The following is a 22,203-nucleotide window of genomic DNA, read 5'->3' as shown; positions in this document are numbered from 1 at the left end:
AGGCAAAAGTATAAATACAGCCTTGATATTTCAATAAAACATTGTTTTTACAGTGGGAATACATGTCACTAGAACATAATATTCTTCGAGCACTGAGCCTCTATTGAACGAGCGCCTTCAAGAACTTCTTCAAAGTAGTGCTCGGCAGCCACTCAGCCTAAGGCCGAACCCTGTGTCGCAACAGTGGTGGCCTCCATCTCCGCCCAGTATGTATTCACATGGGCAAAGGCCATCCGCGCACCCTCTATGCACGCCGATCTCTTTACAGCATCGATGCGTGGCACAACACCAAGGAATTGTTGCACTAAATTAAAGTAGCTATTTGGCCTTGGCCCTCCCGGCCACAAGTGATCCACAACGGACCTCATGGCAAGTCCGTACAACCTATGGAGCTCGGCCCACTCGTCCATTCGCTCATTCAGCAGCAGCGAACGGACTGGAGCGTGAAACTATGACCAGAACAGTTTTTCCACTTCGGGACCTTTATGATCCTTGAAGTATTCGGCCGCATCAGTAGCACTTGCAGCCAAATAAATGTAAGCATCTGCAGAACTCCATAGCCGGTCGAGAGGAGCATACTTTGGATCTCCGAACTTAGTCCGCAACAAGAAGGGCTTCCCAGACACGATATCTACAGCTTGATTCAGCTCCTCCTTCATCGCTCTAATTTTGGAGCGGGCTTCCTTGGTAGCCACCAGGGCCTTCTCCAGGTCCGTCGTCTTCGCCCGGTTTTCTTTTTCAATAAGCTGGTAACGGTCAGCGGCATCTTTTAACTCCATAGCCATCTTGGCTATTTTTTCCTTGCTCTCGCAATGCGCGGCCTATTCAGCCCTTAACTCTTCGGCCGCCTTCAGAGCGGCCGCATTGCTATTCCTTGCTTGCTCCTTGGCTCGGGCAAGCTCCGCCCGAAGGGTCTCCATGGTGGCAGCTCCATCTTTAGTCACAACATATTAAAGATACTGGCATCATGCTACTCTTATTATGTGACGAACACCGGATAAATCACTCACCCCGTGCCTCGTCAAGCCGCTGGTTGACCAGCACGATATCGGCATCGGCCGTATCAAGTTGCCACTTTAGCTCGGCAAACCCGTCAGTTTAGCTAGCCGCCGTAGCCTCAGCCACCTGCACATAAAGGCAGTCGGGTTATTACCTGGGTATATGATCCTCGGGTTGCCGCCGTTATTGACGACAACTAGAGTCTTAGGGGCTACTATCTGCATAGGGCACACCTAACATATGCGATACTGTCAAAAACATACATTATTTCACGTACCTCAAAGCCTTTCAACAGACACATAAATGCTTCATGCAAACCGCTTTCAGCGGATGAAATCCTTTCAATTACCGTACCCATTAGCGTACGATGCGCTTCCGAGACGGCCGCTTGCCCCAGAAGATCCTTCAGCGCGTCCGACCGCACACTGTACGGTTCTGGACCCTTGCTGCCGCTCTCCTTAGGAGCCGGATACTGGGGATTTCGGGTAGCCATAGGGTTATCCTCTAGCCTTAGTGGATCCGGAGATACCCTTCGCGACGACACTTCGAGGTCGCCCGCTTCATGAGGCGGGGTGCCAGGGGGAGGCGTTTCGCTCTCCATCATATCCGGAAGAAGATCCCCCGAAGACGAACTCTGTCGAGAAGGGCTACAATCCGGACTACAATTTATAAGCATCGGGTATTGTCTTCGAAAGTAAGGTAGGATGTTTCCACTATTAAGTACTTTTAGATTACTTACAACTCGGTAGAGGGCTGATCCCCGCGCGAACATTGTGCGGCAAGAATACCCTCCGAGGCAGGACCCTTTGACGAAGATTTCTTCTCCCATTTGGAAACCTTAGTTTCCGGGTCTTCAGAGTTAGTCCTCTTCCTTCCCCCGGGAGCAGGAATGTCGGATTCTTCCCTTCGGTTGTCCTCCCTCGCGGAGACGCTCATTCCCCCGGTTGGAATGAATAGCGAGTGAGGCCCGCTTTTGCCCTCTCTATTCCCCCATCATCTTCCTTTGAGGGCACTGAATAAGGCACTGGATCAAGCATCTTGTCCAACACCGGATTGTCCAAGCCCTCAGGAAGGGGGGCCGAACACCTGATCATCATCGCCTTTGTTATCCAGTCCTGGTCAAAGAACGGCTCTTTAGAATGATGCCATGATAATTAAAAGGACAGCAGGTTCGGCATGGGATTACTTACTTGGGCAGCGGGGCGGTTGCAGCTCGGACCCACGTCCTCGGTGGTGTCCGGACACTCTATTTGGGGTCTGAAGAATGATTTATACATCTCTTCGAGCGTCATGCCGAGGAAATGCTGAATAGCTCGCGGTCCTTCCGGGTTGAATTCGCACATGCGGAGGGGCCGGCGCTTGCAAGGCTGGACTCGACGAACTAGCATAACTTGCATTACCATAACCAGACATAAATCTCGCTCGAAGAGATCTCGGATACGGCTCTGTAGTATTGGCACATCCTTTGCTGGACCCCAGCTTAGCCCGCTGCTGATCCATGACATCAGTTGTGGTGGGGGGCCCGAGCGGAAGGTGGGGGCAGCTACCCACTTGGCACTTCAGGGAGATGTGATGTATAACCACTCCCGCTGCCACAATCCATACACCTCTGGGAAGGAACCCTCTGACCATGGAGCGTCAACGATTTTGCTTATTAAAGCACCTCCACACGCTGAGTGCCGCCCCTCGATCATCTTCAGCTTCACATCAAAGGTCTTGAGCCACAGGTCGAAGTGAGGGGTAATGCGGAGGAAGGCCTCACATACGACAATAAATGACGAGATGTGAAGAAGGGAATCCGGGGCCAGATCATGAAAATCCAGCCCATAATAGAACATAAGACCCCTAACAAAGGGATCCAGAGCGAGGCCTAGTCCTCGGAGGAAGTGGGAGACGAACACGACGCTCTCGTTGGGTTCGGGAGTAGGGACGACCTGCCCTCGGGCAGGCAGCCTATGCGAAGTTTCGGCGGTTAGATATCTGGCCTCCCTCAACTTCTTGATGTCTTCCTCTGTGACGGAGGAAGGCATCCACCGACCTTGAAGGTTGGATCCAGACATATTTGAAGGTCCAAAGCACCTGACCTGAGCTTTGGGTGTTAGAACTCGAGGCGGTGGGAAGGATTCGATTGAGCACGGGAGGTAAAAAAGAAAATGCCTTGTCCCCTTTATAAAGAGGGTGAATATCAAGCGTCCTCCTCGTGGCCATTTAGGACTTGCCTAAGATCTAGGAGTCATACCAACAGGCACGATTGGGTTACCCACGTCTGTATTGATGAGAATCCTGCGATAAGGGGGACACGATCTCTGCTTTGACAAGACGTGTCAAGTAAACCGCCTCGTGTTATCTGCGGAGCTGGTTGAGAAAACGGTTCGAATAATGACCAGGGCGTGGCGTGATGTCATGCTGTCAAAACGCGTTAGCAGATTAGATTTGTGGAAATATTATTCTCTCTACAGTGGTATGTGGAACTTATTTCACAGGGCCGGGCACTATCCTTGTATTCAAAACTCTCCCACGGTGTATTCGGAGGGGGAACCCGCCTTGCAATGCCGAAGACAATACTACGCGCCGGACTCATCGTCATTGAAGCCTGGTTCAGGGGCTACTGATGGAGTCCTGGATTAGGGGTCTCCGGACAGCCAGACTATATCCTTTGGCCGGACTGTTGGACTATGAAAATACAAGATTGAAGACTTTGCCCCATGTCCGGATGGGACTCTACTTGGCGTGGAAGGCAAGCTAGGCAATACAGATATGTATATCTCCTCCGTTGTAACCGACCTTGTGTAACCCTAGCCCCCTTCGGTGTCTATATAAACCAGAGGGTTTTAGTCCATAGGACAACATACAATCATACCATAGGCTAGCTTCTAGGGTTTAGCCTCTCTGATCTCGTGGTAGATCAACTCTTGTAATACTCATATCATCAAGAACAATCAAGCAGGACATAGGGTATTACCTCCATCAAGAGGTCTCGAACCTGGGCAAACATCGTGTCCCCTGCCTCCTGTTACCATCCGCCTTAGATGCACAGTTCGGGACCCCCTACCCGAGATCCGCCGGTTTTGACACCGACACGCATGCTCCTAGGGGGATAGATTGGTAGGAAAAGATCATCGCTCATCCCCGACCGCCACTCATAAGGAAGACAATAAATAAATAAATCATGCTCTGACTTCATCACATAACGGTTCACCATACATGCTTGCTACAGGAATCACAAACTTTAACACAAGTATTTCTCAAATTCACAACAGAACAACAGTAATAAATCCCTTCTTAGGGACACAATGGATAGGACTTACCCACTTACTATCAGCAACGGGATAAATTATACCTGCCTCAAGGAGCTTCAGTATCTCCTTTCTTACCAGTTCTTTCATTTTAGGATTCAGTCGGTGTTGATGATCACGAACTGGTTTAGCGTCTTCTTCCAAATTAATTTTATGTTGACATAGAGTGGGACTAATGCCCTTAAGATCATCAAGAGTATACCCAATAGCAGCACGGTGCTTCTTCAGAGTTTTTAATAATCTCTCTTCTTCATGTTCTGAAAGGTTAGCACTAATAATAATAGGGTATATCTTTTTCTCATCAAGATAAGCATATTTAAGAGTATCAGGTAACGGTTTAAGCTCAAACACGGGATCACCCTTGGGTGGCGGAGGATCCCCTAGGATTTCAACAGGTAAATTGTTTTTCAGAATATGTTCCTATTTAAAGAATACTTCATCTAATTCCCTTCTTTCATTCATAAACATATCATTTTCATGGTCTAGCAAATATTGTTCTAAAGGATCACTAGGAGGTACGACAATAGAAGCAAGACCGATAATTTCATCCTTACTAGGTAATTCTTCTTCACGGTGTTGTCTACTAAATTTAGAAAAATTAAATTCATGAGTCATATCATCTAAACCGACAGTAACAACATCCCTTTTGCAATCTATGGTAGCATTAACAGTATTTAAGAAGGGTATACCCAATATAGTGGGACAAAAACTATCTTGTGGGGAACCAAGAACAAGAAAATCAGGAGGATATTTAGTTTTCCCACACAAGACTTCAACATCTCTAACAATTCCCATTGGTGAAATAGTATCTCTATTATCAAGTTTAATTGTGACATCAATATCTTCTAACTCAGCGGGTGCAATGTCATGCAGAATTTGTTTGTATAATTCAATAGGTATTGCACTAGCACTAGCACCCATATCACACAAGCCATGATAACAATGATCTCCTATTTTAACAGAAATAACAGGCATGCCTACCACAGGTCTAGGTTTATCTGTATCACAGGTTTTAGCAATTCTAGCAGTTTCATTACAGAAATAAATAACATGCCCATCTATATTATCAGACAAGAGATCTTTAACAATATCAATATTAGGTTCAACTTTAACTTGCTCAGGAGGTGTATATGTTTTAATATTGCTTTTACGAACTACAGTTGAAGCTTTAGCATGATCCTTTATTCTAACAGGGAAAGGTGGTTTCTCAACATAAGAAGTAGGAACAGTAGGATCATTATAAGTAATAGTCTTTTCTTCAACTTTAATAGGTGCAGCTAGTTTTACTTCTATGGGAGGATGATATTTAAACCACTTCTCCTTGGGGAGATCAACATAAGCAGCAAAAGATTCACAGAAAGAAGCTACTATCTCAGAGTCAAGTCCATATTTAGTTCTAAATTTACGAAAAATATCGGTATCCATAAAAGATTTAACACAATCAAAACTAGGTGGCATACCTGACTCCTTACCATTGTCGAGGTCCCAATCTTCGGAGTTGCGTTTAATTCTTTCCAATAAATCCCATTTGAATTCAATAGTCTTCATCATAAAAGAGCTAGCACAAGAAGTATCAAGCATGGTGCGATTGTTACCAGAAAGCCGGGCATAAAATTTTTGAATAATCATTTCTCTTGAGAGCTCATGATTGGGGCATGAATATAACATTGATTTAAGCCTCCCCCAAGCTTGAGCGATGCTTTCTCCTTCGCGAGGCCAAAAATTATATATATTGTGATCATGATGAACAAGATGCATAGGATAAAACTTTTGATGAAATTCCAATTTCAATCGTTTGTAGTTCCAAGACTCCATATCATCACATAGCCTATACCATGTCGATGCATCTCCCCTCAAAGATAAAGGGAAGACCTTCTTCTTAACAACATCTCTGGGTACACCTGCAAGCTTAAATAATCCACAAACTTCATCCACATATATTAGATGCTCATCAGGATGTTTTGTTCCATCTCCTAAAAAAGGATTAGCTAGCAGTTTTTCTACCATACCCAAAGGAATTTCAAAGCAAGCATTTTCATTTTCAGTAGGTTCAGTAGGTTGAGGAGCAACTCTTTGCTCTACTGGTCGGGGTGAAGATACGCCGAACAAGCCCCTCAGAGGATTACTTTCCATAGTAACAAGTGATAGTAAATTTCAGCACACTATATAATTTTTTCCGTACCAAATTCCACCTACCAAAGGCGCTTCACTCCCTAGCAACGGCACCAGAAAAGAGTCTTGATGACCCACAAGTATGGGGGATCTATCGTAGTCCCTTCGATAAGTATGAGTGCCGAACCCAATGAGGAGCAAAAGGAAACGATAAGCGGTTTCCAGCAAGGTATTCTCTGCAGGTACTGAAATAAGTGGTAACAAATAGTTTTGTGATAAGATAATTTGTAATGAGCAACAAGTGAAAAAAGTAAATAAGGTGCAGCAAGGTGGCCCAATCCTTTTTGTAGCAAAGGACAAGCCTGGACAAACTCTTATATGATGTAAAGTGCTCCCGAGGATACATGGGAATATCGTCAAGCTAGTTTTCATCACGCTCATATGATTCGCGTTCGGTACTTTGATAATTTGGTATGTGGGTGGACCGGTGGTTGGGTGTTGCCCTTACTTGGACAAGCATCCCACTTATGATTAACCTCTATTGCAAGCGTCCGCAAATACAACAAAAGTATTAAGGTAAACCTAACCATAGCATGAAACATATGGATCCAAATCAGCCCCTTACGAAGCAACGCATAAACTAGGGTTTAAGCTTCTGTCACTCTAGCAACCCATCATCTACTTATCACTTCCCAATGCCTTCCTCTAGGCCCAAACAATGGTGAAGTGTCATGTAGTCGACATTACATAACACTACTAGAGGAGAGACAACATACATCTCATCAAAATATCGAACGAATACCAAATTCACATGACTACTAATAGCAAGACTTCTCCCATGTCCTTAGGAACAAAAGTAACTTGTCACATCCCTAGCTTCTGGTGCTGCCTAGTGTTTGCATCATGTTTAAATTTTTGAAACTTGAACTGAGGAAATTTGGAAGCCTCAAAAACTTAAATAAAAGAAGGGCAAAAACCCTAAAATCTCATTCATTGTTCCAAAATGCTCTTCTTAAATGTTTGATAATTTTTGGCAAGGGTTCTGGTCCCAACCAAAATATTGAACATTTTTAAGGACTTAATCTTGGGACTTTGAATTTAAATCATTAGCTATTTGAATTTGAGTTATATTCATATAATTAGAATATAATTTCAAATACCCCTGAAATATTTTATGAGCTTTTGGAAAAGTCCATCTAGCAAAATAAAAATATTCAGAGGATTTTTTGGCATTGTTTGAATTATTTTAAATTCAAAACAATGGCAAAACAAATTTAAAAAAATAAAACAAACAGAAAATAAAACAGAGCACTTACCTGGACTCACCTGTCGCAGCCCAGCTGGCCAGCCCATCTGGCCGGCCCAGCCCAGCGCCCCCCCCTTGTCATCTTCCTCCTCTGCCAGGAGGACGAACAGGTGCGTGGCGGGCGCCGATGCTGCCCCGGCCACCTCCTGCTTCCCTGGCCACCTCCTGCTTCCCCGGCCCCTCCTAGACGACGCCACGGAGCACCACGCAGCCCCTGGCTCTCTCTCACTCCCCTCGCTCCTTCCCCCCTCCTCTGTTTCTCGCACGCAGCCACCGAGCGGAGCCCGTCGCCGCCGTTCGCCATAGCCGCGACCACTGGCCACCCCACGCAATCCCGACGCGCCCAGAAGCTCTGCCACGTTGTCTTCTTCATCCTCGATGAGCCACGCAAGCCGGGAGGGCCTGGAACGTCGCCATCGCCATCGTCTTCCACCTCGGGCTCCGACCACCACCACCGTCGATTTGCCGCACGCAGGACGTCCCCGAGCACACTGGCCTGCTCTGCGAGTCCGTCGTGAGCCCCTCTTCCTCTCCCCTCACCTCTCTCTCTCGCGCGTGCTCTGTAGCCGCTGCCCCGCGAGCGCCCGAAGCCGCCGTCCGCCATGTCCGGCGAGCTCCGTGCCCCCGAGCACCTCCGCCTCGCGTAGTAGCTCCGACGTGCTCCTGCTGCCCCGTAGCTACCGCCTGTGCTCTCCATTCGCTCAAACGCGAGCTGCAGCCCACGCCCACGCTATCCCGAACTCCGGGCGCTGCCGAAGTCGATGCTGCGCTCGACTCAGGCCACGTCTCACCCTCCCGATGCTACCAATGGATGCGCGCAAGCGCCAGCAACCCATAGCCGCAAACCTCGCTCGAAACCGTCGTCCGTAGCTCAAACCCGAGCCCCTCCGCCGCACCTATCATCGCCGGCGTCGAGCCGCCGGCGAGTTAGCCTCAGTTGACCAGGGGGTTGACCTCCCCTGAGTCCATGACATGCGGGCCCCGCTCGGCTAACTAATCTAGTTTAGGTTTAAACTAAATTAGCTTAACCTAGGTTAGTACTAATTAAACTAGGTTAGTTTAGTTAGTCACTGACATGTGGGCCCATGCCCACTGAAACTTTTAGTTAGGATTAAATTAGCACTTGTAGTCTTTGTTAATTAGTCTAGTCACTGACCAGTGGGTCCCAGCGTCAGTTTGACTATGCCACGTCATTGTTGACCTGGCCCACCGGTCAGCCTCTGTTTTCGCCCTGTGCCACTGACGTGTGGACCCTACTGGTCAGGTTTGACCTGAACCCGCCCTGTTGACCTGATGACATCAGGGTGATGTCATGCTGACGCAGTATTTGTTTCTGGAATTTAAATAAATCTTAAATGATTTATTATTTTCAGAAAAATGTCCAAAACTTCAAAAATTCATAGAAATTCAACCGTAACTCCAAATGAAATAATTTATATATGAAAAATGATCAGAAAAATCCAATCTATCCATCTGTACTATTTTCATGCATGTTAGAACAACTTATAGCTGCTGTTTAGCACAAATCATATAAATGACATTTGAATTTCACATATGGAGTTTGGTTTTGAACTTAGGGTTCAAACCAACTTCATTTAACTTTGTTGCTAGCTGCATTAGCTCAAACCACAGCATATTGCCATGTCACACTCATGCATCATATTGTTGCATTGCATTGATTGTGTTCTTTCTCTGTTGCCGGTGTTTGTCCCCTCTCGATAGACGTGGTTCGACGATGAGTTCGATGACACCGATGAAGAGCTATACTATCTTCAGAAGTGCCAGGCAAGCAAAACCCCCTTGTTCATTCCGATACAATCCCACTCTCTCGCTCCTGCTCTCTTTTACTGCATTAGGACAACACCGATTCAACTGTTACATGCTGCGGTAGTTGAACCCCTTTATCCTCTGCATGACCTGTCATTGCCACAGTAAATAGATGAAACCCACTAGCATGAGTAGGAGTTGTTTGAGCCCTGTTGTGCCTACTCATTCATGCTTGTTTGTCATGCCTGCTACTGCTTAGAGTTGAGTCAGGTCTGATTCATCGGGGATGAATCAGAGGTGTGTGAACATGTCCTACCGTTGAGAGCTAAGTGTGTGAACACGATTTGGTAAAGGTAGCGGTGAGAGGCCATGTAGGAGTACATGGTGGGTTGTCTCATTGCAGCCGTCTTCAGGAACTGAGTTCTGTGTTTGTGATCCATGACCAGTTACTACCACACATTGGGTTCCGGTAACTCGACCCCTCTCGACTTATTAATCAACATGATCTCTGTCCAGGAGTTGCAACTAGTTTCTGGTGTTTGTAGGTAGTGTTAGTAGTCTACCAAGTGGCACCCGGTACAGGTGGGCTTGGGACAGACTAGGCACAGTGGCACGGTGTACCAAGTGGCACCCGGATGGTGGGCTTGGGAACCCTGCTCACATCGTTTGGGGCCGTGAGCGACACCCCGGCCGGATCTCCTTGCGGATGGAACCCGAATAGGCGATAAACCTGGACGAGAGACTTGTATGGTTAGTCAGGTCGTGGCCGACTCCCTCGCCCGGCTTCCGCTTGAAGGTTGCCGAGGTACATGACGTGTACAGGGCGATAAGTGGCGAGAGCGTGTGTGAAGAAGTACACCCCTGCAGGGTTATCACTATCTATTCGAATAGCCGGATTCCTCGGATATGGAAACTTGGACCCCTTGCATAGTTCATAGACAAGTGAAAGTGGATACTCTAAAATACGCAAGATAAGCGTGAGTGCTATGGATGGCGTTCTCGTAGGGAGACGGGAGCGGATCCATAGTGGTGTATTGATATGGTGAATATGTGGACTCGTGTGCGCCACCTCAAAAGAGTTACTTGCAGTCGTAGTTCAGGATAGCCACCGAGTCAAAGCTGGCTTGCTGCAGTTAAACCCCACCATCCCCTTGTTGATAATGATGCATATGTAGTTAGTTCTGATGTAAGTCTTGCTGGGTACATTTGTACTCACGTTGCCTTAATTTATGTTTTTGCAGAGAGACTTCAGTCTCGCTAGTAGTTCCACGTGGACTTCGACGTTTAGCTTGTTACCTCAGCTACGATCTTGTGCCCTCGGCAGGATTTGGTAGATAGTCAGGCTTCTCAGCCTTTTTCATTTATAGATGTCTGTACTCAGACATGATAGCTTCCGCTTGTGTTTGATTTGTATGCTCTGAATGTTGGGTCATGAGACCCCTGTTTGTAATATCTCGCTCCTCGGAGCCTAATGAATAAATACTTGAGTTGTAGAGTCATGTTGTGATGCCATGTTGTATTTGCACATATCGAGCATATTGTGTGTATGTTATTGAAATGCTTGGTATGTGTGGGATCTGACTATCTAGTTGTTTATCCTTAGTAGCCTCTCTTACCGGGAAATGTCTCCTAGTGTTTCCACTGAGCCATGGTAGCTTGCTACTGCTCCGGAACACTTAGGCTGGCCGGCATGTGTCCTTCTTCGTTCCTGTGTCTGTCCCTTCGGGGAAATGTCACGCGATGAATACCGGAGTCCTGTTAGCCCGCTACAGCCCGGTTCACCGGAGTCCTGCTAGCCCAGTGCTACAGCCTGGATTCACTCGCTGATGACCGACACGTTCGATGCTGGGTCATGGATGCCTGTCCCTGTAAGTTAGTGCCACTTTGGGTTCACGACTAGCCATGTCAGCCCGGGTTCTTTGTCATATGGATGCTAGCGACACTATCATATACGTGAGCCAAAAGGCGCAAACGGTCCCGGGCCAGGTAAGGTGGCACCCGTGGGAATACCGTGCGTGAGGCCGCAAAGTGATATGATGTGTTACATGCTAGATTGGTGTGACTTAGGATCGGGGTCCTGACAGCTTTGGTATCAGAGCTTGACTGCCTGTAGGATTACCAAGCCAAACTGGTCGAAGTTGAGTCTAGAAATTCTTTAGTTATATAAGGGAATTGATTGTGGGATGGGAACGTAAGGCTCTTTTTACTCCTTATACCTCGTGGCCTTCTGATCTGAGTCAACCTCTTTTCTTATACGGGGATTAAGAACTAGGCTTCTCATCTATCTACTAGGATGACGAGTTACTATGTTAGAGACTTATAGGATTGATAGTTTCAAGCCCCAGTTCAGTTTCTATCTTCTGTATGTTAACTGTTGATCTCGAAATCTTGATATTATGCTTCGGAGTGGCTATGCCACCATTTTTGTAGCATGTCTCTAATCTTTTCAAGCATTTACAGCCGTTATGCTGTCCGAGTCATCCCAGGTTTCTAAATAGTCTGATGCATTTGCAAATTCCTTCCTCTTGTTCCCGATGTGCCTTTGGTCAGATTAATCACACAAATCAGTGAGTTGAGGTACTTTATTGCCTTGACATATATGTTGGAGTTATTATTATGACCCTAGGTGTCTAGAGTATCATCTAGTAATTTAGCCATGCTTTTGTTTCCAGTGTGATGATTCTGGCCATCATTCTCGAGAGCATCTCGTGATGCCACTTAGTAGTAGGTATTCTATTCCTGGGTTTTCGAACCAAGATTCACCCTACTTGCTTCATGTTGATAGTTTCTGCTCGTTCCTTTAGGTTATTAGCAACCTTTGCAATAGTCCTCGAAGTTCGTGGTATTTCCTTCTTTCAAATACTATGAACCACTTAATGGCAGAAGTTTGTTGGATCAGAAGATCACAACAGGAGTGCCCTCGATGAGTTCTCCATTCTATATTGCGACTCTGCCAGATCTACCTTCTCCGCATGGGTTATCCGGAAGAAACCTATTGAACTTGGTTCGACATGCTAATCCATGCATCCACAACTCAGGAAACCATATGTTCCTTTGAGTTGTTCCTTTTTAGTTGTTTTATGACCTTCGTCTATCGATTGATAGTCAAGAGTATGCATGCATTTGTTCATCGATGCCTGTCACTCTTGTGGTCCGTCAAGCCATTCTATTCCGGAATGACTAGGAGAAACAAACTCCAGTACCTCATCCATATCCAGGATTGGGTCAAACAGTTGTATCCCGCAGATCAGATGCAATCCAGCTTCTGGTCTGTTCTACCTTGAGGTATTACCATCGTTATATCAGGAATATCATTGGAATTGCACACCCTCTTATGAATTCTTGTTGCAGTGATACTTATTGCCATCATTATTCATTTCTCGGCTTCCGTGTTGTTGCAACCGGAATGCCGACGGGTGAACTATGATGTGTGAAATTAGTACCCCTAGCAACTAGTTGCTTGGTAGTAAATGGACAATATTCTCATTCTTAGCATGTTGGTTATTGAATCACCATTCTAAGATAGATTGTGCTACCTAGTCCTTATTTCCTGGTGCACTCTTTGATTGATGAGTTAGGATTTTGTCAAGTCCTCGCTCATTTGATCATATCATCTTGCCCTGAAAAGCAAGATTGTTCTCGAGCTTAGTAACATATCGGTGGTTCGTGATTTTCCTTTTATCTTCTCGGAAGTATTACCAGGTTGTCACCTGACCGCTATGTTGAGTTCGTGATCAAGTTGGTTTATTCCTGTAAACCACCCTTTCTCCAAGAATTCGTGTTGGATACCTCTGAGCTAGTTGGTTAAGCTAAACGACAACTTGGAGAGTTGGAAGATAAAAGCTTACCTAACTTAGTCCGTTTCAAAGGGATATCCTGGTGTTGGTGTGTTAGTTGAAGAAAGATGATATCTTCATCGATTGGTCCCTGTGATCAGTTATTGGACCTATTGTCTTATAAAAACTTTGATTTAAGTATGGGCTATCGTCAAATCAAATCAGAACCAATGATGTTCGTAATGTTGTCTTACTCGTGGCTGTCCCTCGAGCATACACCATTATATCTTTTGGTCTGACCAATACTATCACCTTGTTCACATGATGGTGGAAGTCCAGTGATATGGAAATTCCGATGAGTTGCTGTTGAGCCTATCAGCAGCATTTTGTCTCCCCCATGATTCATGTTGAACATCAACCTAGTGTTGGAAACTTTGTAAGCAATGCCTTCGTGTTCCGTTCATGAAGCCTATGCTTGGATGGAAGAAGTGACTTCCTCTAATTCATGTGCATTTGGTGCAAGTTGCCGTCGTGGGTTTGAGAAAGATTTGTTTTGTTTCCTCTGGAATCGTCCCAAGTCAGTCATGCATGTGCAAAGTATACTATGGTTTGGTAGATTAATTACCTCCACTCCATATGTATTCCGTAGCACCCCAAGCCACTAATTGATTTGTTCAAGGAGAAGGAGTTCCTTCATAAGAGCTAATCCGGACTTATGAAAGAACTTCGATATCCTCAATGATGGTTCCCTACCAGAACTTGGTAGTGTTTTATTGTAAGACTACCATGTGATCATGTTTGCCTGGAACAACATGTTCACATGTGCGTAGCAGAACCAGCTCATGCTTTGGAGCTTGCTATCATAGTTCATTTCCCGAGAATCTCGCAACGTCATCTCGTCGATTTGTGTTGCAAACTTTCATATTTCTTCCTAGACTCGATGAGTCTGGATTGTTCTGACACCAACCAGATCTGAATCTCTGGCAGATATGATGGTTGGAACATTTCCCAAGAACTATAATATTGGTCCCTCGATAACCAGTAAAGTGGATGTCGTGGCCAACACACCCAGCCGGAAGACCTATAATTGTAGTATCTTGTTTGAAGAAGTTGGCCACCTCCCCATAAGGATTTCGCAGGATTTACCTCCGTAGTTATTCCTTATGGATTCTTGTGCTCCCGAAGTCCGACATTTTAGTTGATGTTCTAGATATCAAACCATAATTATCTATGGATTACGCTAGCACATCAAGGAGAACATTAGAAGCGGAGTGCTAAATGTCTCTCGGTCGATCATCCAGATTTTGTTTCCTTGGCCTCGCTAAGGTGAAATCTGAGAAGGTGTTATCTTCCTTTGCATCTGCATCTTCCACCGGTATTCATCATGGTAGTAAGTTGTGTTGCCAGGATCCTTGACACGGATATTGGTAAAACCTTGATAAATATGGAAATGCTCAAGTTCTTGAGAGCACGCATAAGCAAAATCATCCCTTGTGCTGTTTTCAACAAGGTAATCCACATCATCCATTCTAATCCGGGTATGCCATTCTACCAAACCCCTCCAAACGATCGCTCGAGAATTGCCTTAGGCTGGTATAAAGAGTTTCAATGATCTTTGAATCAAAGGTAATTCTTTTTGCCACTTAAGGGGATATTTCTACGAGTCACCATCCCTAAGGTGCCCCATTATGGTATCATGGCAATTCAACTCCTCGCTACGTTGACAACCGATCACCACATTCTTAAGTCTGGAATTGTTGTCTACTTAGCGAGCCCTCGTCATCTGTCTCACTCCATTTCTTCAGATGTATGCTTCGTGTCTCAGCTCAAGAGATGTTGCTATGACTCACTTTGTGAGCTGATCCTAAGTTGATTGATCTTCGAGAAGATCGATTCTTCCGGAGTTGTCCTTTTCCTCTTGCTGTCATGCTAGTTGGAGTTCTCAGAGCAAGACGACGGGACAAAGATGGTGATCGAATCAACGCTTTTATGAAGTGCACCCTGGATCGTGAAGATTATACTAGTTTGCGTTTCCCCTTCATCTTACCCTACGCTTGAATCTCGAGACGAGATTCTTGTTTAGTGGGGGTGAGTTGTCACATCCCTAGCTTCTGGTGCTGCCTAGTGTTTGCATCATGTTTAAATTTTTGAAACTTGAACTGAGGAAATTTGGAAGCCTCAAAAACTTAAATAAAAGAAGGGCAAAAACCCTAAAATCTCATTCATTGTTCCAAAATGCTCTTCTTAAATGTTTGATAATTTTTGGCAAGGGTTCTGGTCCCAACCAAAATATTGAACATTTTTAAGGACTTAATCTTGGGACTTTGAATTTAAATCATTAGCTATTTGAATTTGAGTTATATTCATATAATTAGAATATAATTTCAAATACCCCTGAAATATTTTATGAGCTTTTGGAAAAGTCCATCTAGCAAAATAAAAATATTCAGAGGAGTTTTTGGCATTGTTTGAATTATTTTAAATTCAAAACAGTGGCAAAACAAATTAAAAAAAATAAAACAAACAGAAAATAAAATAGAGCACTTACCTGGACTCACCTGTCACAGCCCAGCTGGCCAGCCCATCTGGCCGGCCCAGCGCAGCGCCCCCCTTGTCATCTTCCTCCTCTGCCAGGAGGACGAACAGGTGCGTGGCGGGCGCCGATGCTGCCCCGGCCACCTCCTGCTTCCCCATCCACCTCCTGCTTCCCCGGCCCCTCCTAGACGACGCCACGGAGCGTCACGCAGCCCCTGGCTCTCTCTCACTCCCCTCGCTCCTTCCCCCCTCCTCTGTTTCTCGCACGCAGCCACCGAGCGGAGCCCGTCGCCGCCGTTCGCCATAGCCGCGGCCACTGGCCACCCCACGCAATCCCGACGCGCCCAGAAGCTCCGCCATGTTGTCTTCTTCATCCTCGATGAGCAATGCAAGCCGGGAGGGCCTGGAACATCACCATCGCCGTCGTCTTCCACCTCGGGCTCCGACCACCACCGCCGTTGATTTGCCGCACGCAGGACGTCCCCGAGCACACTGGCCTGCTCTGCGAGTCCGTCGTGAGCCCCTCTTCCTCTCCCCTCACCTCTCTCTCTCGCACGTGCTCTGTAGTCGCTGCCCCGCGAGCGCCCGAAGCCGCCGTCCGCCATGTCCGGCGAGCTCCGTGCCCCCGAGCACCTCCGCCTCGCGTAGTAGCTGCGACGTGCTCCTACTGCCCCGTAGCTACCGCCTGTGCTCTCCGTTCGCTCGAACGCAAGCTGCAGCCCACGCCCGCGCTATCCCGAACTATTGCCACCGCCGAAGTCGACGCTGCGCTCGACTCAGGCCACGTCTCACCCTCCCGATGCTACCAATGGATGCGCGCAAGCGCCAGCAACCCATAGCCGCAAACCTCGCTCAAAACCGTCGTCCGTAGCTCAAACCCGAGCCCCTCCGCCGCACCTATCATCGCCGGCGTCGAGCCGCCGGCGAGTTAGACTCAGTTGACAAGGGGGTTGACCTCCCCTGAGTCCATGACATGCGGGCCCCGCCCGGCTAACTAATCTAGTTTAGGTTTAAACTAAATTAGCTTAACCTAGGTTAGCACTAATTAAACTAGGTTAGTTTAGTTAGTGACTGACATGTGGGCCCATGCCCACTGACACTTTTAGTTAGGATTAAATTAGCACTAGTAGTCTCTGTTAATTAGTCTAGTCACTGACCAGTGGGTCCCAGCGTCAGTTTGACTATGCCACGTCATTGTTGACCTGGCCCACCGGTCAGCCTCTGTTTTCGCCCTGTGCCACTGACGTGTGGACCCTACTGGTCAGGTTTGACCTGAACCCGCCCTGTTGACCTGATGACGTCAGGGTGATGTCATGCTGATGCAGTAAATGTTTTCTGGAGTTTTAAATAAATCAAAATGATTTATTTATTTCAGAAAATATCCAAAACTTCAAAAATTCATAGAAATTCAACCGTAACTCCAAATGAAATAATTTATATATGAAAAATGATCAGAAAAATCCAATCTATCCATCTGTACTATTTTCATGCATGTTAGAACAACTTATAGCTGCTGTTTAGCACAAATCATATAAATGACATTTGAATTTCACATATGGAGTTTGGTTTTGAACTTAGGGTTCAAACCAACTTCATTTAACTTTGTTGCTAGCTGCATTAGCTCAAACCACAGCATATTGCCATGTCACACTCATGCATCATATTGTTGCATTGCATTGATTGTGTTCTTTCTCTGTTGCCGGTGTTTGTCCCCTCTCGATAGACGTGGTTCGACGATGAGTTCGATGACACCGATGAAGAGCTATACTATCTTCAGAAGTGCCAGGCAAGCAAAACCCCCTTGTTCATTCCGATACAATCCCACTCTCTCGCTCCTGCTCTCTTTTACTGCATTAGGACAACACCGATTCAACTGTTACATGCTGCGGTAGTTGAACCCCTTTATCCTCTGCATGACCTGTCATTGCCACAGTAAATAGATGAAACCCACTAGCATGAGTAGGAGTTGTTTGAGCCCTGTTGTGCCTACTCATTCATGCTTGTTTGTCATGCCTGCTACTGCTTAGAGTTGAGTCAGGTCTGATTCATCGGGGATGAATCAGAGGTGTGTGAACATGTCCTACCGTTGAGAGCTAAGTGTGTGAACACGATTTGGTAAAGGTAGCGGTGAGAGGCCATGTAGGAGTACATGGTGGGTTGTCTCATTGCAGCCGTCTTCAGGAACTGAGTTCTGTGTTTGTGATCCATGACCAGTTACTACCACACATTGGGTTCCGGTAACTCGACCCCTCTCGACTTATTAATCAACATGATCTCTGTCCAGGAGTTGCAACTAGTTTCTGGTGTTTGTAGGTAGTGTTAGTAGTCTACCAAGTGGCACCCGGTACAGGTGGGCTTGGGACAGACTAGGCACAGTGGCACGGTGTACCAAGTGGCACCCGGATGGTGGGCTTGGGAACCCTGCTCACATCGTTTGGGGCCGTGAGCGACACCCCGGCCGGATCTCCTTGCGGATGGAACCCGAATAGGCGATAAACCTGGACGAGAGACTTGTATGGTTAGTCAGGTCGTGGCCGACTCCCTCGCCCGGCTTCCGCTTGAAGGTTGCCGAGGTACATGACGTGTACAGGGCGATAAGTGGCGAGAGCGTGTGTGAAGAAGTACACCCCTGCAGGGTTATCACTATCTATTCGAATAGCCGGATTCCTCGGATATGGAAACTTGGACCCCTTGCATAGTTCATAGACAAGTGAAAGTGGATACTCTAAAATACGCAAGATAAGTGTGAGTGCTATGGATGGCGTTCTCGTAGGGAGACGGGAGCGGATCCATAGTGGTGTATTGATATGGTGAATATGTGGACTCGTGTGCGCCACCTCAAAAGAGTTACTTGCAGTCGTAGTTCAGGATAGCCACCGAGTCAAAGCTGGCTTGCTGCAGTTAAACCCCACCATCCCCTTGTTGATAATGATGCATATGTAGTTAGTTCTGATGTAAGTCTTGCTGGGTACATTTGTACTCACGTTGCCTAATTTATGTTTTTGCAGAGAGACTTCAGTCTCACTAGTAGTTCCACGTGGACTTCGACGTTTAGCTTGTTACCTCAGCTACGATCTTGTGCCCTCGGCAGGATTTGGTAGATAGTCAGGCTTCTCAGCCTTTTTCATTTATAGATGTCTGTACTCAGACATGATAGCTTCCGCTTGTGTTTGACTTGTATGCTCTGAATTTTGGGTCATGAGACCCCTGTTTGTAATATCTCGCTCCTCGGAGCCTAATGAATACATACTTGAGTTATAGAGTCATGTTGTGATGCCATGTTGTATTTGCACATATCGAGCATATTGTGTGTATGTTATTTAAATGCTTGGTATGTGTGGGATCTGGCTATCTAGTTGTTTATCCTTAGTAGCCTCTCTTACCGGGAAATGTCTCCAAGTGTTTCCACTGAGCCATGGTAGCTTGCTACTGCTCTGGAACACTTAGGCTGGCCGGCATGTGTCCTTCTTCGTTCCTGTGTCTGTCCCTTCGGGGAAATGTCACGCGATGAATACCGGAGTCCTGTTAGCCCGCTACAGCCCGGTTCACCGGAGTCCTGCTAGCCCAGTGCTACAGCCTGGATTCACTCGCTGATGACCGACACGTTCGATGCTGGGTCATGGATGCCTGTCCCTGTAAGTTAGTGCCACTTTGGGTTCACGACTAGCCATGTCAGCCCGGGTTCTTTGTCATATGGATGCTAGCGACACTATCATATACGTGAGCCAAAAGGCGCAAACGGTCCCGGGCCAGGTAAGGTGGCACCCATGGGAATACCGTGCGTGAGGCCGCAAAGTGATATGATGTGTTACATGCTAGATCGGTGTGACTTAGGATCGGGGTCCTGACATAACTACTCACAAAGTATAAACATGTTCATAATCAGAGGGGTATTAATGTGCATATAGGATCTGAACATATGATCTTCCACCAATTAAACCAACTAGCATCAACTACAAGGAGTAATTAACACTACTAGCAACCTACTAGCACCAATCCCAGACTTGGAGAGAAGAATTAGATACAACAGATAAACTAGGGTTTTGAGATGAGATGGTGCTCATGAACATGTTGATGGAGATTGCCCTCTCCCGATGAGAGGAGCGTTGGTGATGATGATGGCGATGATCTCCCCCTCTGGGAGGGAAGTTTCCCTAGCAGAACAGCCCTGCCAGAACCCTAGATTGGTTCCACCAAGGTTCCGCCTCATGGCGGCGGAGTTTCATCCAAGAAGATGGCTTATGATTATTTTCCCATCGAAAGAGCCCATATAGCAGAAGATGGTCACCGGAGGGCCACCAGGGGGCCCACAAGGTAGGGGCACGTCTAGGGGGTAGGGCGCGCCCCCCACTCTCATGGGCAGGGTGTGGCCCCCCTGGTGAAGTTCTTGCGCTCAATGTTTTTTATATATTTGGGAAACATCATCCGTGAAGCTTCAGGACTTTTGGAGCTGTGCAGAATAGGTCTCTAATATTTGCTCCTTTTCCAGCCAGAATCCCAGCTGCCGGCATTCTCCCTCTTTATGTAAACCTTGTAAAATAAGAGAGAATAGGCATAAGTATTGTGACATAATGTGTAATAACAGCCCATAATACAATAAATATTCATATAAAAGCATGATGCAAAATGGACGTATCATCCACCGACGTACTTCTTCCTCCCATATATACCCATATACCCTAAAAACTTCGGGGAGCACAATAGATCAGGAGTTCTACCGCCAAAAGCCTCCGTAGCCATCAAAAACCAATCTAGACCCGTTCTGGCACCTTGCCGGAGGGGGAATCCCTCTCCGATGGCTAGTTTCATCATCCCGGTGCTCTCCATGACGAGGAGGGAGTAGTTCACCCTCGGGACTGAGGGTATGTACCAGTAGCTATGTGTTTGATCTCTCTCTCATGTTCTTGAGGTGGTACGATCTTGATGTATCGCGAGCTTTGCTATTATAGTTGGATCTTATGATGTTTCTCCCCCTCTACTCTCTTGTAATGGATTGAGTTTTCCCTTTCAAGTTATCTTATCGAATTGAGTCTTTAAGGATTTGAGAACACTTGATGTATGTCTTGCGTGGGATACCTATGGTGACAATGGGGTATTCTATTGATCCACTTGATGTATGTTTTGGTAATCAACTTGCGGGTTCCGCCCATGAACCTATGCATAGGGGTTGGCACACGTTTTCGTCTTGACTCTCCGGTAGAATCTTTGGGTCACTCTTTGAAGTACTTTGTGTTGGTTTGAATAGATGAATCTGAGATTGTGTGATGCATATCGTATAATCATACCCACGGATACTTGAGGTGACATTGGAGTATCTGGGTGACATTAGGGTTTTGGTTGATTTGTGTCCTAAGGTGTTATTCTGGTACAAACTCTATGATAGATTGAATGGAAAGAATAGCTTCATGTTATTTTACTACGGACTCTTGAATAGATCGATCAAAAAGGATAATTTTGAGGTGGTTTCGTACCCTACCATAATCTCTTCATTTGTTCTCCGCTATTAGTGACTTTGGAGCGACTCTTTGTTGCATGTTGAGGGATAGTTATATGATCCAATAATGTTATTATTGTCGAGAGAAATTGCACTAGTGAAAGTATGAACCCTAGGCCTTGTTTCAACACATTGCAATACTGTTTGTGCTCACTTTTATCATTAGTTACCTTGCTGTTTTTATATTTTCATAATACAAAAACCTTTATCTACTATCCATATTGCACTTGTATCACCATCTCTTCGCCGATTTAGTGCACCTATACAATTTACCATTGTATTGGGTGTGTTGGGGACACAAGAGACTCTTTGTTATTTGGTTGCAGGGTTGCTTGGGAGAGACCATCTTCATCCTACGCCTCCTACGGACTGATAAACCTTAGGTCATCCACTTGAGGGAAATTTGCTACTATCCTACAAACCTCTGCACTTGGAGGCCCAATAATGTCTACAAGAAGAAGGTTGTGTAGTAGACATCACAAAACCTGCATCATAAAATTGCAGCAAAAGAAAGAAAACATGACATTAAATCAATAAGATTTAGACAGTAAATCAATAAGATTTACTTGATGTGACACGAGTGAGTCTTTACCAGGAAATCACTATGTTGAAGTACTAAACAGAAGATTGATCGTCCAACTACGTGTGGCATACAGGGCCCCCGCCTACTCCCACAAGCAGGATAGTCCAAAGGTCGTGACAAATCGTATGGACCGAACATCCATGGGACTGGAAATCCTGGTGGGTGCGATAAACCCTGCAATGCATACAAATATTGGAGTGTAACCATAATTTATAAATCGTCCTCACAAAAAATATGATATGGATACTTCAAAATATACAGACTTAATTGAGTGGACAGACATTAACATAGACTGTTCTCAAGACTCACCACACCCCAAAAGCGGCAGTACTAAA

This window comes from Triticum aestivum, chromosome 1A (assembly GCF_018294505.1).
Source record: "Triticum aestivum cultivar Chinese Spring chromosome 1A, IWGSC CS RefSeq v2.1, whole genome shotgun sequence".
In the NCBI taxonomy this organism is placed as follows: Eukaryota; Viridiplantae; Streptophyta; class Magnoliopsida; order Poales; family Poaceae; genus Triticum; species Triticum aestivum.
Note: the sequence above shows the minus strand (reverse complement) of the source record.